Below are 19,795 nucleotides of genomic sequence, written 5' to 3'. Positions count from 1 at the left end.
GGTATTTCTAGAATGCTCATCGTGTCTTGTACTTTGTTGATTTTTCTCATTCTGTGTATTTGATCTACTTTAGCTGGAAGTACTTAGCTGAGAAATTCACAAAGAACACATAGCATGGGGTGAGTGACCTATGAAGTCAGACATGAAAGGTTCCTGTTTGGATATTTTTCAATGCTGTTTCTGTTGAATCTGAGGCATTACTAGCTGTGACATTGCACAGCAGTCATTTTGTTTCTTCATAGTAGATAGGCAGATTTATCAATTTCCTTTTCCTCATTCTTTAAGGTTTTTGTTTGTTTGTTTGTTTGTTTGTTTTTTCTTTGTTTTTCCTGTTGTTGCTCAAACAACAGAGGAAAGAAAATGTAATATCCGGAAGACAATTTCATTACCAAACTCCTCTTACAATTGGTATTCTTTGAGTGTATTCCCACTACAGAGATGCTTGAGTTTCGGGTACAATATCAGTTTAATGAGTGTTTTGGCAAGTGAAAAGCATGTACTTCCAGTCCTCTCCTGCCCCTCTTTTTTTTTTTTTTTAAGAAAAAGCTGTGCAACCAAGTGGAACTGAAGGTCAAAGTTTAAATACAGTTTGCAGTGACACCTGGTTTTGATCTAGAGCTCAAGTGTGTGACTGGCAACACTCTGTCACAGCAGGCATATCTGGTAAGGGGGGACAGAGCAACGTTTCTCTTTTTATTTCTCAAATCATGAAAGGTGTGAGATTGACAGCTTTGGAAAAACAAATCCCCTGTTTTATTCACAAGGAGAAAGGATGGCAGGACAATCATAATAAAATCTTCTCCCACAGTGCTTTGCCCATTTGTTTCAGGCCTTCTTTAGCTGAACTGTTTGGAGGGGGTGAGGAGATCACTTTTTCTTTTGACCGATGCAGTCTTTGTCCCACTGCTGTGACTCCCCACCAGGGTGCCAATTGTGGTTGCTGTCTTTTCTTGGGTAGTTGCCACCTGTCCATTAAAAACTGGCCAGGCACCAGGAGTTCACTTCACATCGGCTGCAGAGTGGAAGTCATAGGCTGAAATTAACATTTTAGACACTGGTTCCATACTTGAAACAGCAATTTAGATTTGAAAGACTCTTCTTCCTCAATTTATACAGTCACTCTGTATTTGAGCTAGATTTTTTTTGAATAGGCTCTGTTTGTTGTAAACTTTCTCTACACAGTTAATATTTTTATTTTTGAAGAAGTATTAAAGTTCTGAGGTGGATTAGGACACATTTTGCTACAAGCTGTAAAAAACTTTTGTCTTCCTCATCTGACAGAAGAAACTTGCCTCTGGGTCCTCTGGTTGGCTTAAGAGTGTCTGGTAACACACAGATCTCAAAGCACAGCCTTACCCAAGGAATTCAAAAGCCCTTAAAACCGACCTTAATAAACATTAAGAAAAATTATTATTTTATTGAAGTACTATGACTGAGAGAGAGAACACATGAAAAGCAAAATAAATCAGTATCTGACATAAGAATAAATGTAAAGGTGGTCCAGAGCATGAAAATGAAATGAACGACTAATAAGTAGCCGGTCAATAAATATGGAGCTGAAGTATTTTTTTTTTTAATGTTTAGTTTTTTTTTATTTATTTATTTTATTTTATTTTATTTTATTTTATTTTATTTTATTTTGTTTTGTTTTGTTTTGTTTTGATTTGTATTTATCCCTGCCAATTGTCCCTTTGAGAATAAAAGAACATTTTAGGGGATGAAATATATTTTACTGTCTTTTAGAATCTAGTTGGTGATTTACAGACTTGTCAAAATTGCACAGCTGTATCCATAAGGTCTTCGGTCATAGTGGTGATTTGTCTGTAAGTCTGAATCACTGAAGGTGCTGTGATATATAAGGGCATTGGTAATTTACTGTACTGTGGACATCCAGAGCAGATATAGATATACTAAATCTACCACTGTTCTGTCACTGAGAATAGGCATCATAATAATATACAAATGTATAAGCCAGGGGATAAAATTAAAAACAAAGAAACAAGCAAATAAAAACCCACACAAATAAGACAAATATGGACAAATACAGTCATATTCTTCTCAGTTTTACTCAGTAAAAGGAAAAGAACATGAACTGGAAGAAAAAATAACAATGTTAGCAAAAAATATATTTTCTCATTATGGAAGATGGAGATAAGAACACTATATTATTATCATTATTATTATTATTATTATTATTATTACTTCTATTAAAAGCCAGGGATTTGTGATGATTTGTACTTAGGGAACTAGGGCATGGTGGCTTGAAATACCTTGCTTTGAAACACCTCATTGACCAGTGTAATCCTCACACTTGGGTGAGGTACTGTTTCCTGAAGAAAGTATCTAAAATTCTACACTGGAATTGGATATTCATTTGACAAAAATGAATAAATATTTAGTTGGGTAAACAGTGCAGAATGATGTGGAGCTCTGAGAAGATAGATCAAAATTTTTCTTACCTCAATAATTATGTGAAATTTCTATTGTGTATTTAGATTCCTGCGTTATAATGATATTCTCAAGAGTGTTATAAAACAGATGGTGAAAGACCACTGGAAGGGTGAGCGGGAACTCATCCTTTTTTTCTTCTTTTATAAATGGAAGTCCAAATCTTTTTTTTCAGTTGCTATGTTTAAGGTTATACAGCTGCAGTCAGGCTTTCAGTTAGAGTGTGATCTTTCAGGTTATTTTTATCATTTTACTTTGCAGCTCTCTTAATTACAACAAAGTTGTCCTAATCAAGAAAGAATATCTTGTTTGCTTACTCTAAAAGTTCCCACCCAGTCAGCCCACCAGTCATGGTCTCAGCACTGATATTGACTCAATGTTTGACATCTCTAATGAAAAAGGACCCCATAGCATTCTTCCCAAGGGAAAGACGTATCCACAGTAACTACTCTTAAGACTGAACTAAAATGTTTTCTTTTTCTTTCATTCAGACTGTGCATTACTCGTGCTTTTTAGTTGGAAATCTGATCCTTGTAATTTAAAGAAGAAAATTCTCACTGCAGTGATAGCAACTGGTTAGTTCAGGAAAAAAACAATGTTTAAGACAGTTATTTCAATGAGATGCTGTATCAGCTTTCCAAACTACATATTTCCTTAGTGCACTCATCACACATGATCAAATGTAATGTTTTGTCAGTTTCTAGACACTTTGCTATTACAGTTACATCTTTTACTTCATCAGACTAAGGCTCTGCTGAAGGATAGATTGTACAAATAAACATCAGTTGGAGTATTTTTAAAGAGCAATTGTTTACTGATTGAAATAGAAAAACTGTTGCTCACGCTTGGAGATCAAATTACGTGCTTAAGAGAATGCAAGCTACATAATTCATTTAGTCATGACTCATAAGAAACATCAGGCTGTATCTTTTGATGTGAAGAGTTGCAGAATGTCTTGTCTTTATTAAACAGAGAAATAGCTGACAGATTTTTCTTAAAAACAGTGCCACTATATCTAGCAATCTCATAGCCATCTATGTAATCCCTGTAGAGCTGTGAGGAGAATGATCAATAACATTCATGTGTTAGTGGTAGGTTTATCATTATATTATTCAGGAATGTTTTGTTTAAAGTTGAAGTGCTATACTTAAACTCCACCTGTAAGGAGGGAATTTTCTGTCCCTCTTTTTGGGTCAATGGGTATGGGACATGGAGCAGCCATGCAAACATGAAAAGTGAGAATTTGGTAAATCCTTTTCTCCACACAATATGAAACATGAAACTGGGAAAAAAAGGATGGTGCAGATAGACTTGTTAGGATTTATAGGATGTATCTGCAGGGACTGAGAGGCTGCAAAGTGATATCAAGTCAGATGAAAAGTCAACTGAGCTGCGACTCCTGTCTCTTAACATCTAACAGTGGTGGACTTAACAAGGGAAAGCACCACAACATACAGGGATATTTGCCCTTATATTCCTTGCCCTTATACTCCTGCCATACTGTACCGTGTGACTCAAGAACTTGATGTCAGATACAGAGTTTTTGTCTTTTATAGTCTTTAGTGACCAATGACACAAAATTATCTAATTGCCACAACACTTGGGGGACCATAAATAGATGAGGTGGAGTCTCACCATTGGGTTGCATACATGTTGATATTGACTCTCACATATGATTTTCAGAGAGCCCCAAAATATTGACACAGAGGAAGGACTGAAGTTTCAGTTGAGGCTGTTAAGGGGGACACACTGAGGATTTGCTCAGAGTACTTTTCCTATCCATGCTTTTTGATAAATTACTTAATATTTTTCATTATACTTTTATATATGTCGTTAATAGTATTGCTTGTGTCACCAGAGTTTCTGTGACTTAGCAGACAATAGATACATTTGACTATAAAGTACATACAAGATACATAAAAATACAACATACATGAGGAAAAAAGTTGACCAATTAAAATGCATTTTCTTGAAATGGGTCTACCTGGTAAGATATAACTGAAATTGACAGTAGCAATGTACTCAATGAAATAGCATTTCCAGTGCTGTTAACTTAGTCATTGTAAAGGGATTTTCTGAAGATCTCAAGTATTGGAATCGTGTGACTCCAAGGAGATGTTAAATTAAAAAATAATAAATCTATTTTTCAAGACTAGGAGAAAATCTTGAAAACTTGATTTTACATGTTTCAAAGTTTATAAAATACACGCAGTGAACTCCGGACTTCTATCCATTTTTTAAATAATGGACTATTTTCTATGAAGTGGAAAGAAGGAAATGGCAATTCAATTGGAGAATCTTGATTTCTGTGATTCATGAGTAACATAGTCTGATATAGTTGACCTTGCTTTGAGAAGCAAGTTTGCCTAGAGACCTCCTGAATTATACTGTGATGTTGTGTTTTTGCAGAAACAAGACAGGCAGTGCGTAGATGACTTGGGTGGTAATATTGACTGAGTAAAAGCACAAGATTCCATAGAATTTTGTTGTTATCAAGCCTAGAAGACATACTTGGACATTTTCAATGCTTTGGAAATATTATTTTCTCCTGCTTGTACATTTTTAGTTGCATTTGGGAACAAACTCATATCAGGTTCTGAGATTCACTTTCCATGGCCATAGAAAAATACAGAGGGATTGATTAATGTGACCAAATACAGTATACAGTTATATGCAGTACTTTTGTATATTTTCATGACAGTCATATTAGATCATCTGAACCTATAGAAAAATAGGTGCTTTGGGGTATTCATAGTATAAATGGTCGTTCAGGTGTTCAGGTACACATTTAGTGTAAGACAGATTTCTTGCTAGAAAGTCTTTTTTTTTTCTTTTTTTTTTTTCTCTCTCTTTTTTTTTTTTTTTTCTTTCTTCTAAGTAAGAAGAATAACTAGCTCAGAAATAGAATCCCATTATTGCTGACCTAGATATATCATGGTTTCCCCCCAAAAAAAAGATGGGTAAGAGAAAGTACTGATTATTCTATTGCTGATTATTCTATTTCCATGCTGAAAATCAAGGGAATGAGCTTGTGGCTGTGTTGTAAAGGAAGTACAAAAGCCTTTGCATGTTCCATCCAGCAGGAAGGAACTGAATCTTTATGTTCACAATACCATACCAATGTATTTCTCACTCATCTACACCTTCTTCTTTTGGCTTATCATAGTAGAAAAAGTTTGCATGCCTGAGACCTGCAATCAGGTATATACAGATCTTTCCATTTGCCAAGCAGGGCTACATCTGTTGCAGTGAAGCCACATTTACTGCAGTAGAATGTCTGCTTCCAAGGCCATGAAGAAGGAAAGAAAAGGGAGCTAGAAATTATTAATTCAAAGAACAACATTGCAAAATTAAGAAATAAGAAATTTAACTTAATCAGAAATAAAGCTGTCGTATTTTTGTGCATGTAACCCACGGGACATCTGTTAAAAGAAGATGCCTGTGCATCTTCATGTTTTGTATTTGCATTGTTTATAAAATATGTGAAGTAATATGAAGATATTTATACCAGAAAATCTTCTCTGCTGTTTGAATCTTTCTGTCTCCCCAGAACTTGTTTCCTTTCCTTAGAAAGCCTTTTCTCACCCCTCAGTGTTCTCATCTCTCCCAGGCACTGATTCCCCTCTACTTCTGATTTCATGAGATTATAGAGGGCTTATTTTAAAGCAACAGTCTTCTCAAAGAAGCATACTATTTTCTGAGGTATGGGTTATGTTTGGAAACAATGAAGAACCATAGATTTTAACTGAGAAAAGGAAATATATGTGGCTGAAAGAAAAATGAGGAAAATCTGACATGATTCTAAGTAAATCAACCCATACCAAGCAGAAAGAAAATAAAGTTATAACTTCTATAAAAAACAATGTAAAAGGAACTGAAAAATCCATATGATTATATTTTCCTTCCTACTTTCATTGTCCTTTTCATATTTCTTGTTAATTATTTTTATCTTTTCTGCATCAGAATGTCCTGATTCACTTACGGATACAGAAATGTATTAAAATAAATGGTTTATAGGTATTAAGACTTTACTTGTGATCTTTGCATCTTCCCTGTGGTATCTGGGATAGCAGAGTAGATGCAATTGCAGGATTTGTGGATTGTCACACAGCCATGAAGGAATCTCTGCTTATTTCTGCACTTCTGAGCAAGCCCATGAAGTTCATAGAGATGCTAGATGTACATGAAACAGCATTTGATAAATTTGGCAGAACAGAGATCTGCAAGTTTCCATGTTTGTGAAATGGTTGCTAGTTCTGTGACACTCCAAGGGACATTACTAGACAATCAAGTAACCTACAGAGAGGTAGCTGTGTATGGCAGTTGTATATGGTATAGGGTAAATGCTACAAATTTTCTGTGACATGAATCCCAAAACAAGATTTAAACAAATGTTATTGTGAGTCCAGAGTCCATTATATTGTGTATATAATTTCAACTGTGTTGAGAAATTTCTTTCTTTTAGAACACCATTACTAAACCATCTAATATTTGAATTACATCATTACCCTAAAATAAATATGTTTCCTTTTATTGACCTATTATGAAGAAATCACTGTATGATTGGTTATTATCTCTGGAGAAGTACTGATCACTAACATAACACAAATAAACACTACCTATAGATAACTTTAAAATCAAAGTAATATATATGTATATATATATGTAAGTGCTTATGAGTATATTGGCCAGCATACTGCCAGTAATTCAGGTATGCAGAATTGTATACTTGCATATGTTATGGCTTAGCTCAAATACCGAGAACCTCTCCTTATTAAACTGCCCAAGAATAATTACCTTTCTTAAAAAAATCTGCCTTAATTCTTGATTTTAATCTCATTGCCTGTTTTTTCTTTATAAGACAAGGTTTGACATTGGTTAAACTTGTCCTCAATCACCATATATTCAATTATGACAACGGTCTATTTAAACTATATATCTCTAAGTTTTGTATCACCTGCTAAAATAGTGGGAGACACCCTGTCAGATTACATCCTCCTGGTTTCATTTTTTCTGACCATGTGGCAATTGCTTCTAAAACTAGTTTGCTCTCTTCCAGAAGATACCTAGTCATCTGAGAGTTCAAATCATGTCAAAATCTGTCAGGTGGCTACTTACCACCTGATCTGTATCACTACATCTTACTCTTTCCTATACATTCTCATTTTTCATATACATTCTTGCTATACGTGCTCGTTTTCTCAGCACATATACTAGAATTGGAACAATACAGAGAAAATTAGCATGGCCCCTGCGCAAGGATGACATGCAAATTCGTGAAGTGTTCCTTATTTTTTTCTTGAAGCAGCCGAGGGAGCCACCAAGACTCGGCAGCCCTTACAAGGGAGGCTGATGAGGTGTAGGTGGAGTCAGTATTGCCCCCTCCCTGGCTGTTCAAAATCAGTCCCTAGGGAGTGCAAGTGATCAGGAGCGTGGCAACCAGGACGGGCAAACAGGTTGTGGTGCGTCAGAAGGGTGGGGTGCGGCAGTTTGCACGGCAGTTTGCATGGCAGTTCGCACAGGCAGGGTGAGCAGGCAGGGCCCCTTGCCGCACTTCTGCAGCAGTCTTTCACTTTGGTACTTATAACCTGCTTGCGGAGAGCCTGGCTATGGTATCAACCAGGTGGAAAAACATGACCTCCGCATCTCTTGTGGCCTCTCCAGACACAGTCATCGATGTGGCTATGCAGAAGACAAGGAGGGGAATGGAGGCAGGTTCCTGTTCGGGGTGGTAGGCGAGCCCTGTCCCTGCCCACTTCACCTTCCGATCTACCCTTATATAAGAGGTATGAGGTGTCTAGAACACGACAGTCAGAACAATGAAGTAGACAAAAGCCCATCCCACTCAGCGAGGATGCCTAAGGCAAGGCAACCTATCCCTCGCGTTGCTACATCATCCGTCAAAAAAGAAAGAAGGGTTATTGTCATGGGGGACTCCATTTTGAAAGGGACAGAGTGCTCAATATGCTGACCTGACACAACCGACAGGGAAGTCTGTTGCCTCCCTGGGGCTCGGATGAGAGACATCATTAAGAAAGTCAAGCACGTGGTACGGCCCACTGACTACTACCTGCTACTGGTCTTTCAGGTCAGTAACGACGAGGCAGCAACGAGAAGTCTGAGAGAGATCAAAAGGGACTTTAGGGCTTTGGGGAGACTATTTAAAGGATCAGGGGCACAGGTTGTATTTGCCTCTGTCCTTCTGATAGTGGGGATCGATGCTGACAAGTGGGCTCATCACATTAACATGTGGCTTTGGGACTGGTTCAACAGGAAGGTCTGCATGACACCAGGCCTGCTGGCACCAGATGGGATGCGCCTCTCTCAGAGAAGGGTAAGGATTTTTGCTCAGGAGTTGGCAGGGCTTATAGATAGGGCTTTAAACTAGAATCGAAGGGGGAAGGGGATAAAATCAGGCACACTGGTGATGAGCTGGTGATGAAGGGATGGTGCGCTAGAATCAAATGGACTGTGTGCTAGTGAGGTCCTTCTGTCGCTCCACAAGGTGCTATGTGCAAGGCACATTTGAAGTGCTTCTACACAAACACATGCAGTATGAGGAATAAAATGGATGAGCTAGAAGTCTTGGCCCAGTCCAACAGCTATGACATCACTGGCATAAGCGAAACCTGGTGGGATGAGTCCTGTGGCTGGTGTGTTGCAATAGATGGTTACAGGCTCTTCAGGAGGGACAGGCAAGGTAGGCGAGGTGGCGGGGTGGTGATGTATGTGAAGCATGGGCTGGACTGTGTGGAACTTTAAGTTGGCGATGGCAAAGTTGAGAGGCTCTGAGTAAGGATTAAGGGATGAACAAATAAAGGGAAAGTCCTTGTGGGAGTCTATTACAGACCACCTGGCTAGGACAACAACGCCAGTGAATTATTCTTTGCAGAACTAAGAGATGCCTGGACTCTCTCGAGCACCTCCATGTCCTTCTTGTAGCGAGGGGCCCAAAACTGAACACAGTACTCGAGGTGCGGCCTCACCAGAGCCGAGTACAGGGGGACGATCACCTCCCTAGACCTGCTGGCCACACTGCTTCTTATACAAGCCAGGATGCCGTTGGCCTTCTTGGCCACCTGGCACGCTGCTGGCTCATATTCAGCCAACTATCAACCATCACTCCCAGGTCCTTCTCTGCCTGGCAGCTTTCCAACCACTCGTCTCCCAGCCTGTAGCTCTGCTTGAGGTTGTTGCACCCCAGGTGCAGGACCAGGCACTTGGCCTTGTTGAACTTTATGCAGTTGACCTCAGCCCATCGGTGCAGCCTATCCAGATCCTCCTGCAGAGCCTTCCTACCCTCGAGTAGATCGACACATGCACCTAACTTGGTATCATCTGCAAACTTACCGAGGGTGCACTCGATGCCCTCATCCAGATCATCGATAAAGATATTAAAGAGGACTGGCCCTGGTACTGAGCCCTGGGGGACTCTGCTAGTGACTGGCCTCCAACTGGATTTGACTTCATTTACCACAACTCTTTGAGCCTGGCTATCCAGCCAGTTTCTAACCCAACGAAGTGTGCGCCAGTCCAAGCCAAGAGCAGGCAATTTCTTGAGGAGAATGCTGTGGGAAATGGTGTCAAAAGCCTTGCTGAAGTCAAGGTAGACCACATCCACAGCCTTTCCCTCATCCACCCAGCACATCACTTTGTCATAGAAGGAGATCAGGTTCGTCAAGCAGGACCTGCCTTTCATAAACCCATGCTGACTGGGCCTGATTGCCTGCTTGCCCTACAAGTGCTGCGTGATGACTCTCAAGAGAATCTGCTCCATGAGCTTCCCTGGCACTGAGGTCAAACTGACAGGCCTATTGTTCCCAGGTCTGCCCTCCGGCCCTTCTTGTAGATAGGTGTCGCGTTTGCTAGCTGCCAGTCAACTGGGACCTCCCCCGATAGCCAGGACTGTTGATAACTGATGGAAAGTGGCTTGGCCAGCTCCTCTGCCAGTTCTCTCCGTACCCTTGGGTGGATCCCATCCGGCCCCATCGACTTGCGCACATCCAAGTGCCATAGCAGGTTGCCAACCATTTCTTCATGGATAGTGAGGGCCACATCCTGCTCCCCATCCCCTTCCACCAGCTCAGGGTACTGGGTGTCTGGAGAATAACTGGTATTACCACTAAAAAGGGAAAACAGATGGTGTAATCTTTTTGGACTTCAGCAAAGCTTTAGACATGTTCTCTGAAAGGATTCTACTGGACAAAATATCCAGCATACAACTTAACAAAAACATCATATGATGGGTGAGCAATTGGCTGTCAGGCAGGGCTCAAAGGGTTGTGATAAATGGGGCCACATCTGGCTGGTGGATGATCACTAGTGGGGTCCCTCAAGGCTTGATTTTAGGGCCAGTCCTCTTTAATGTCTTTATAAATGATTTGGATGTAGGACTAGAAGGTGTTCTGAGCAAATTTGCCAGTGACACCAAACTGGAAGGAGTTGTGGACTCTGTTGAGGATGGAAAGGCCTTGCAGAGAGACCTGGACAGATTGGAGAGCTGGGCGATCACCAACCACATGAAGTTTAACAAAGGCAAATGCCGGGTCCTGCACCTAGGACGGGGCAACCCTTAATTTATGTACAGACTGGGCGACGAGATGCTGGAGAGCAGCCCTGCAGAGAGGGATCTGGGGGTTGTGGTTGACAGCAAGTTGAATATGAGCCAGCAGTGTGCCCTGGCAGCCAGGAGGGCCAACTGTATCCTGGGATGCATCAAGCATGGCATTGCTAGTTGGTTGAGGGAAGTGATTGTCCCGCTCTATTCTGTGCTGGTGTGGACTCACTTCAAGTACTGTGTGCAGTTCTGGGCACCACAGTGCAAAAAGAACATTAAACTGTTGGAGAATGTCCAGGGGAGGGTGATGAAGATGATGAAGGGCCTAGAGGGGAAGACTTATGAGGAGTGGCTGAGGGCACTGGGCCTGTTCAGCTTGGAGAAGAGGAGGCTGAGGGGGGACCTCATTGCAGTGTACAACTTCTTTGCAACTGGGAGTGGGGAGGCAGGTGACCTATTCTCTGTAAACACCAGTGATAGAACCTGCAGGAATGGTGTTAAGCTGAGGCAGGGGAAGCTTAGGCTGGACATCAGGAAGAGGTTCTTCACCAAAACAGGGTTGCATACTGGAACAGGCTCCCCAGTGAAGTAGTCACTGCACCAAGCTTGTCTGAATTTAAGAAGAGATTGGACTGTGCACTTAATCACATGGTCTAAATTTCTGGGTAGAGCTGTGCGGTGCCAGGAGTTGGACTTGATGACCTTTATGGGTCCCTTCCAACTCAGGATATTATATGACTCTATGATTCCTAACCAGTTTTGAGATTTTTCTAGCCTTTGCTAGACCGAGCCAGCTCTCTAAACACTATAATGCTTGAGAGGTGAAGAACCACTATGGGTCTGTGGATAAAAAAAATATTCCCTCTCCCTGTGATTTCTCATTAGCTGCAGTCTTCCCTTGTACATACTGACAGATGACCCATAATGTAGACTGTAGCCATGTGGGACCACCAGTATTTTAGGAAACTGGAACAGACTTGGACATAAAGGGGCAGGGTGAGACATTGGGAAGTGTTGCTTGAAGGAGAGGGGATTTCCTCCATCCAGCTCTTGTTGGGCACAGAGAAATATTTTTATCTGTTTTATACACCATCCTGGTAGCTGCTGATTTTGTGTATAGTTGCACAGAACATGCTGTTATCCATAGTCTTCCTTCCTTCTTTCTTTCTTTCTTTCTTTCTTTCTTTCTTTCTTTCTTTCTTTCTTTCTTTCTTTCTTTCTTTCTTTCTTTCTTTCTTTCTTTCTTTCTTTCTTTCTTTCTTTCTTTCTTTCTTTCTTTCTTTCTTTCTTTCTTTCTTTCTTTCTTTCTTTCTTTCTTTCTTTCTTTCTTTCTTTCTTTCTTTCTTTCTTTCTTTCTTTCTTTCTTTCTTTCTTTCTTTCTTTCTCTTTCCTGTCAACAATAGTAATTACTTAAGATTAAGTTTAAACTATTTTGGAAAGGAATTGTTAGGAATAAAGACCTCTTTTTTTTTGTCCAATCTCACTGCCCTCACCATTACCTTCAGTGTGACTAGGCTGTATCTCATGAGCTTATTTTTGCACATCAGTGTGGTCCTGTCTCTATTGCTGTTGATGCCACTAAAAGGCAGAGGAGAAAAAGGATAGAGCAAGAGCAGTTTAATATTTGTGAGTATAAGTAGATGAAAGAAAGAAAGAAAGAAAGAAAGAAAGAAAGAAAGAAAGAAAGAAAGAAAGAAAGAAAGAAAGAAAGAAAAAGAAAAAGCAAGCAAGCATAGGGACAATGTCAGAGAGAAGCAATACCAGAAGAATACAAAAGAAACTGATGAAATATCCAAGACTGCCTCATATTTGTTGGTGTTGCTAGGGACAGTGGGCCATCAGCACTAGGATATGAATGAGAACCCTGTGACAATGGCCATCTTACATGACCCAAGGCAAGGAGGGCTTGAACTTACCTAGATCACAGAATAGTATTGAACCAGGTTCAAGGGTATTGCACATCCCAGGTGCAATATTCAGATAAAATGGATCTGGGTAAAGAAATATCTCACGTAAGGTATCAGATTAAAAAATGGTGGTTCTTGACATAACTTGTTTGCATGACTATGTCCTCTCTCTTTCCACTTCCTAGTGCTTGACAGCAGGGAGCAAATAAAAGTGTTGTTGGATCTGGCCAATTTAAACGTACAACTTGCAAGGGCAATCGCAAGCAGAAAATATGTAAGGAAAAGAGAAAAAAAGAAAAAAGACAGATAGTATTATTAGCAACCTCCAATTATTCCCAAACACATGCTTTTGGCAGTATGAGCAGCTGGATTTTCTAGCAACGTAAACCAATACATTACTGAAAATTATCCCTAGACATTCAAATAAAATGCATGGACAATTTAAAATTATCCTTGCAAGCCATTTAGTAACCAGTTATTTGAATTGCAGGTTTTTTATGAATAAAATTGTAAAGTAAACCTACAATGTAAATACCTAATATAAAATGCCCTAGCTTTCCAGCTATAGAGTCCAAAACAAATTATTTGCATGCTGTGTCTGAATTCTGAGGTGGACAGAGAGCTAGTTTGCTGCTGGGTCAGAAGGTGAAGCTTTGAATTGGCTCACAGAATGAGACCAGTCTGGCCATCCTTCCCTATTTGCAGAGCTTCATATTTTTCTTGGCACAGGAATCTTTTTGTTTCCTGGCATAACCCTGAAATATTTTGAAGCAGTTTAAACAGTGCCTGTATGTTTCTGGGGACAAATCTACTTAGGATGTCCACATACAGACTGTTCTGGGAGAGTGGCATGTGATCCTGCCCTGTTGTATATCTGCATTAATGTGTATTTGTGCCAAAAGGCAAGAGGTAGGAGGTGTTGAGAAAAGAGCCCCTCAGACATGGTAATACACTTTCTGAAAGAGAAGTGGTGTATGCTTAGCTGTTCTGGAATACGGGCAGAGACTGCCCTGGACTTTCTGCATCCATGCCAATATGCTCCCTATGGCTACCCTATTTATGTAGTTTGGTATATCATCTTTCTATGACCATCTTCAGTCAGCTAAGAGAGTAGCATCTCTGGCAGGTCTTCAGCAACACCAGTCATCAGCTTCATTTAAGCCTTTAGCAACTTCATGAAACACACATCATCTAAGATCAGCTAGTACTGGAATAAGCTTGGCAGTATTAATTCTCATTTACATTCTGTTTAATTTATATTTAATACTTGGTATACCCCCAAAACCCTCATCATCGCAAGAAGCCAAGTAAAGTATCTCTGCATTCACCCTGTTGACCACAAATTGTTATTGAAAAGTCACCATGATGTTTATCTTAGTTCTTATTTCTGGGAAGATTTTTACAGAAATTCTAAATAATTTTTCTTACCAATCAGATTGTACTTAATAAATCTCTGAAAATATCTTAACCTATTTTCACCATTGACTTAATCTGGGATATCTGTAAGAGAGACCCTCTCCACAATGAATGAAAGACCAATTTTATATCAGAAGAAGAAGAAGAGAAAAAATATCTATCAGGGAGTCCCTCAAACATCCAAAAGTGTTATGAGTCTGTGACCCTTAATACACAGGAGGAAATGAATGAAAAGGACCAAAAGAAATGTAAGAAATTTCTTCAAGATAGCATGTAGCTCCTGTGGCAGTGAAAAGCAGATTGCAAAAAGGATCACATGGAAAAAAGAAAAGCAAAGATTTGTATCCAAGAAACCAATATGCAATAAGAATAGAAGTGCACAGCTCCTGTGCCCTCCCCAGCTCATATTTAAGTGTAACATAACAAGAAAGTTCTTCTATTCAGCCTCAGGAAAATAAAAAAGCCACAATGTAATACTTACAAATGTGCCAGTCAGTAAGAATGTCTGGAACATGAGTTAAAATGATTTTGAGGAATTTTTGAGGCTTTTTTCTTTTCTTTTCTTTTTTTTTTTTTTTTTGTAGTGTCCTATATATTAACTTGTCAGAGGTTAATATTCCTTCACAGAATGCTTATTCATTCTTTTCAGAAGGACATTTCACTCAGAGTTACAAAATATCTAATTAGTCTCTTAAAATCAAGGCCAAAACTTCACAAAACAAGACAGTCAATATCAAAAAATCATCTCAAATGTGTTTGGGGAAGTTAATATTGGATATTAGGAAGAATATCTTCACAGAGAGGATGGTCAGGCATTGGAGCAGGTTTCTGAGGAAAGTGGTGGAGTTCCCATCTCTGGAGGTATTTAATAGATGTGTGGAAGTGACATTAATGGTTTAGTGATTGATCATGTTGATGGCTGGACTTGATAATCTTAAAGGTCTTTTCCAACCTAAATAATTCTATAATTCTATGAAAAGGGCCATTTTGCAAGACCCAGTCAATGGTTTTATGTAAGAGAGGAAATAGCATGTTCAGCTTAAAAATTAACCTGGACAACTCTAAATTTTAAGCTCTAAGCTCTTAGATACAGCTCTCTGAATTCTTATACTTCAAACAAGGTCTGATTTTAGTGTGGTACTCCTATAAGGATGTGGCAAGTTATCATGCAGTATCAAAAATGTGGTCTTCCACGTCTGAAGTCAATATGTCAGCCCAGCTTTGTATCACGATTCAAACTTAATTGTTATTTCCTCAGTCCAGAATGACAACTCTGCCATATACAGTATCAACAAATGCCCTCAGCACCCATTGCTTTCTATTTACTGTCTGTCATCCTAAAATTCTATTTTTTCTCTACTATCATAGCATTCAAATGCCTGACAACTGGCTGTCCTATCACTTTACCAGATATAAAAAAAAGCCAGTAGCTTCAAATCTGATGAGGGTGGGAAAAATCTAGTCCAGAGTCAGGGTGAAGGAACCCATTATTGACTGGAACAGGAACACTCTGAAATTCTCATAATATCTTGGAAGACACAATGGTATCTCAAAGTTCACAGCAAATATGATCCCCAGAAAGGAAAAAAAAAAGAAAAAGAAAAAGAAAAAAAAAGAAAAGAAAAAAAAAAAAGAAAGACAAGAATAAAAGAAACGAAACAAAGCGAAGCGAAGAGAAGAGAAGAAAGTCATTAAATATATAGTAGAACAAATTTATAGATAACATAAAGCATCTGGCCCTTGATGACCACCTCTGTATTGCCTCTTGCTTCGTTTCCATTAGCAGACAGATCCAATTTTTATAAAGAAACATTAGAGTTTCACTAGAATTTATGTAACCAATACTTAGACCTATGAATTGTATTTTGTGGTAGAGCACTAGGCACACTTATTTTCCTGTTCACTTTGTAAATGTTGTTTCCTGTCTAGTGATTCTCTTGGCATTGGTTACTGTTCATCTAACTCTCAAATGGTGTAATCCAAGCTGTTCATATTATTTGGCTCAAACAGTATTTTGAAAATCTGTAGTAATCTAAGTTAAATAAACATAATGCTAGAAAATATACTCTAAGGAATAAAACTGCATTGACAGGGAGATGGGTAAAATGTATCTTTTCCATCTCTGCATATGACTTTCTGATTAAAGAAGGTAATAGCAAAAGATGGATAACTGTCTAATTGGATATTAGTAAGGAAAGAGTGACACATGTTATAAGATACTGCTAGAAGATGACTCTGAGTGTTGCAAAGTGACGTATTTAGGAAAAATGAGCCTGTCACATTAGATAAAGTGAAAGAGACAGTTGGGATTCCAAGAGCTTCTCTGACTCACAATTAAGAAAATGTCTCAACAGGAGCCTGTGCTAAGCATATCAAAGATAACAGATGCAATATGTTGAGGGCATCTAGCCACCTGTATGGAGAAAGCTGTATTTCAGAGGTTACCAGAAAGTGGGGAGGAATGGTCTTGTTCATGCCTTATTTTTTGCTTTTTTTTTTTTTTTTTCATGATATACAAAGCATATCTGAAAAAAATATTATGTTTATTTTTAATAAAAGAATGCATTTATTTTTACATTAAGAATTAAAACCCTGTTTAAGTGGAGAAAAAAAGATTATGAAAACTAGAGAAAGGAAAATGTATCCAGAACTGAGGAACTGAGTTATTGAGAAGGAAAGGACTTTTTTATTGAGAGGGAAAGGCCTTTTAGTAAGGAATTTCTGGCTCTTCAGTTTAATTTGTTTTCATTCAATATTTAAAAAATGGAATTGACTGAAAAACTATAATTTTGAAAACAACAACCCCTTCCCTTCCCTTCCCTTCCCTTCCCTTCCCTTCCCTTCCCTTCCCTTCCCTTCCCTTCCCTTCCCTTCCCTTCCCTTCCCTTCCCTTCCCTTCCCTTCCCTTCCCTTCCCTTCCCTTCCCTTCCCTTCCCTTCCCTTCCCTTCCCTGCCCTGCCCTGCCCTGCCCTGCCCTGCCCTGCCCTGCCCTGCCCTGCCCTGCCCTGCCCTGCCCTGCCCTGCCCTGCCCTGCCCTGCCCTGCCCTGCCCTGCCCAGCCATGGGATGGTTTGGGTTGGAAGGGACCTTTAAGATCACCTAATTCCAATGCACTTTCTAAATGTATAGAATTCAGTAAAAATTGTTTCACAAAAAAGTATTTTTTTTTTTAGAGCAAGGACCAGGAGTAAGTTTCTGATGTAACTTCTACTGTGGGAGAAAGCATGGTCTATAAGTCACTATTGACAGCTAAAATGGGAATGCAATTGTAAGATAGGAAGAAATTCTAGAAAGGCTTCTAATTTGGAATTAATGTGGCTTTTATTTCATCCAGTGTTGCAGGAATAAAAGATTTTATATTATTGAGTAATTGATATGTGTGAAACTTAAAAAAATAATATTCCAGTGGTGGTATGGTAACTTGATGCTTTAAACTGTCAAAGGGGCAACAAAACCTATGATAGCTGAAAGTGATTCTTTTAATTTTAGCTGCTGGGTCAACATTTCTTGGATACCTGATCCTCAAAGGCTACTAAGGACTGAAAATAAAATGTTGCAGTTTCAAAGTTCCCCTTGTATTGATTATTTTTATTTATTTATTTATTTATTTATTTATTCTCAGAAATAGAAATATTTTCCCCTCTACTTATGGCATTCATGAACTTTGTATTTTATTTTATTTTATTCTATTTTATTTTATTTTATTATTGGAAAATATAACTAAAATGTGGGAGGCATTCTTTACATTATAAGTTCTGAGAAAATTAGAGTTGTGATGTACAATTTTAGTGATATGTGTGGTAAGTGATGTCAGAGTATTTAAGACATTTTTATCATGAAAACAAAATCATTAAGCTGGATCTCATGGTGGTAATTTATATATAATTGAGGCGAACAATACAAATTTTCTAAGTTGTTAAGTGAAGAAAAAAGTGAAGATAAAGAATGGTCTGAGAAATAAAAATTGGCAGCCAGCAAGACATTTCTGTCTGGAAAAATTATTCCATTGATCATTCTGCATATATTATATGCCTGCAAAGGCAAAACACTAGGTCCTGTGGAGTGCTCCCTGCTAGTGTGTCACATAACTTCCTGGCAACAAGGCATGGAAAAAAGAAGAGGGAGAGATTTATTTATTTATTTATTTATTTAATTATTTTTATTTTTTTTTTCAATTGATATGACTGGGGATCTGCTGTCTTCAAATGTTCCCCAAAGGCTGTATTCTGAATTCTTACTGGCATTAGATAAGTAGATCTCTAGTATATAAACCTATCTCTAAAAAAATTTCCTGCATCAGTATCCATTTTACTGTTTGAATGATTTTTCATACCATACATTTTTTCCCTATGCACGTATTCCATTATACTGTAGGGCATTATTTCTGTGCAAGTTATTGCATTTTGTATATGTGCCTTGGGACATGTTAGGGCACATTTTCTAAAACAGTCGATACATAAATGAGGCTGTTCAACCATTACTGGTGAAATATTGAGGTAGGTGTTACATCAGGAGATTATTATCACTAGTGCGGACAGCACTGATTTGTACCCTTGAGTATTAAATATTCTTAATTCTGGCAGTTGATTTGACCTGCTAATTTGTTAACAAACTAAATGGTCTGGTGCTTGCTATCTGGATAAATTACTCATAAATACAGCATTAATTTGACAGAAGACTTAAATCAATTTTAAAAGTTGTAAAGCAAAGTTTCTAGGTCTATGAACTGTAATTTCTGATTTTCTCCTCTTTACAAATACCAAGAAGAATAACTATTATAAGCAAACTGAATTTTGTTTAGAAACCAAATAGCTGGACTTAACAAAGTATTTTTTCTGCCCTTGTGGTCATTTGTACATGTCCCTTACAGTTTATTTAAATGTTGAGTCACCACTTTCTCTTATGTTCTAACTGTGGAGCAACTTAATATATGAACAATTAGATAACTTTTATTCTGATCTTCTAATTGTGTTGCTTTTGGAAATGTTATTATAATATATGTTCCTATCAAGTGCCATAGATCTGCCCCTCTACATTTACTTTATGTATATGGTTCATTTGCATAACATTGATCAACTTTAGATATTTAACAACTAATTCTTAACACCATAAATGTTCTTAAAAATGAACTCAGGATAATTATGTGTGTGAACAGGTCCACAGTACAAGTCAGTCATTGGTTAACGCCTGACTTCTTAGAATGTAAATCTCATGTTGCTGTGAAACTCTTTTAATAATTTCTTTATACCTTCCATAAAGATCAAGACATTAAAGGATTAAAATCAATATTTTATTTGTATATAAGCTGTTGGCTAAAACCATATTAACTGTGGTTTAAAGCATTCTTTGGGTACTAAATATATGGCTCTGACTCAACAAAACTCTTAAGCATGTGTTTAAGTCTATAACAAAGCACTTTGGGCCAAGATTTCATTCCAAATACTCATTAAGGACAAAGGCAAAACTCC

At 38.4% G+C, this 19,795-nt stretch overlaps 1 protein-coding gene and 1 non-coding gene across 2 annotated transcripts in view; both read left to right on the top strand.

Moving 5' to 3' along the window:
• LOC140002189 (uncharacterized) overlaps positions 1-19,795 on the top strand; it is a 178,459-nt gene that overhangs the window by 142,495 nt on the left and 16,169 nt on the right. The gene's annotated exons all lie outside the window — the stretch shown is intronic.
• LOC113843388 (U6 spliceosomal RNA) lies at positions 7,638-7,744 on the top strand. The gene has a single exon (XR_003496671.2). It is a non-coding gene; the product is annotated as a U6 spliceosomal RNA (small nuclear RNA).

Source organism: Anas platyrhynchos, chromosome 3, assembly GCF_047663525.1.
Source record: "Anas platyrhynchos isolate ZD024472 breed Pekin duck chromosome 3, IASCAAS_PekinDuck_T2T, whole genome shotgun sequence".
Lineage (NCBI taxonomy): Eukaryota > Metazoa > Chordata > Aves > Anseriformes > Anatidae > Anas > Anas platyrhynchos.
The sequence above is the reverse complement of the archived record's forward strand: the minus strand, read 5'-3'. Positions and strand labels throughout refer to the sequence as shown.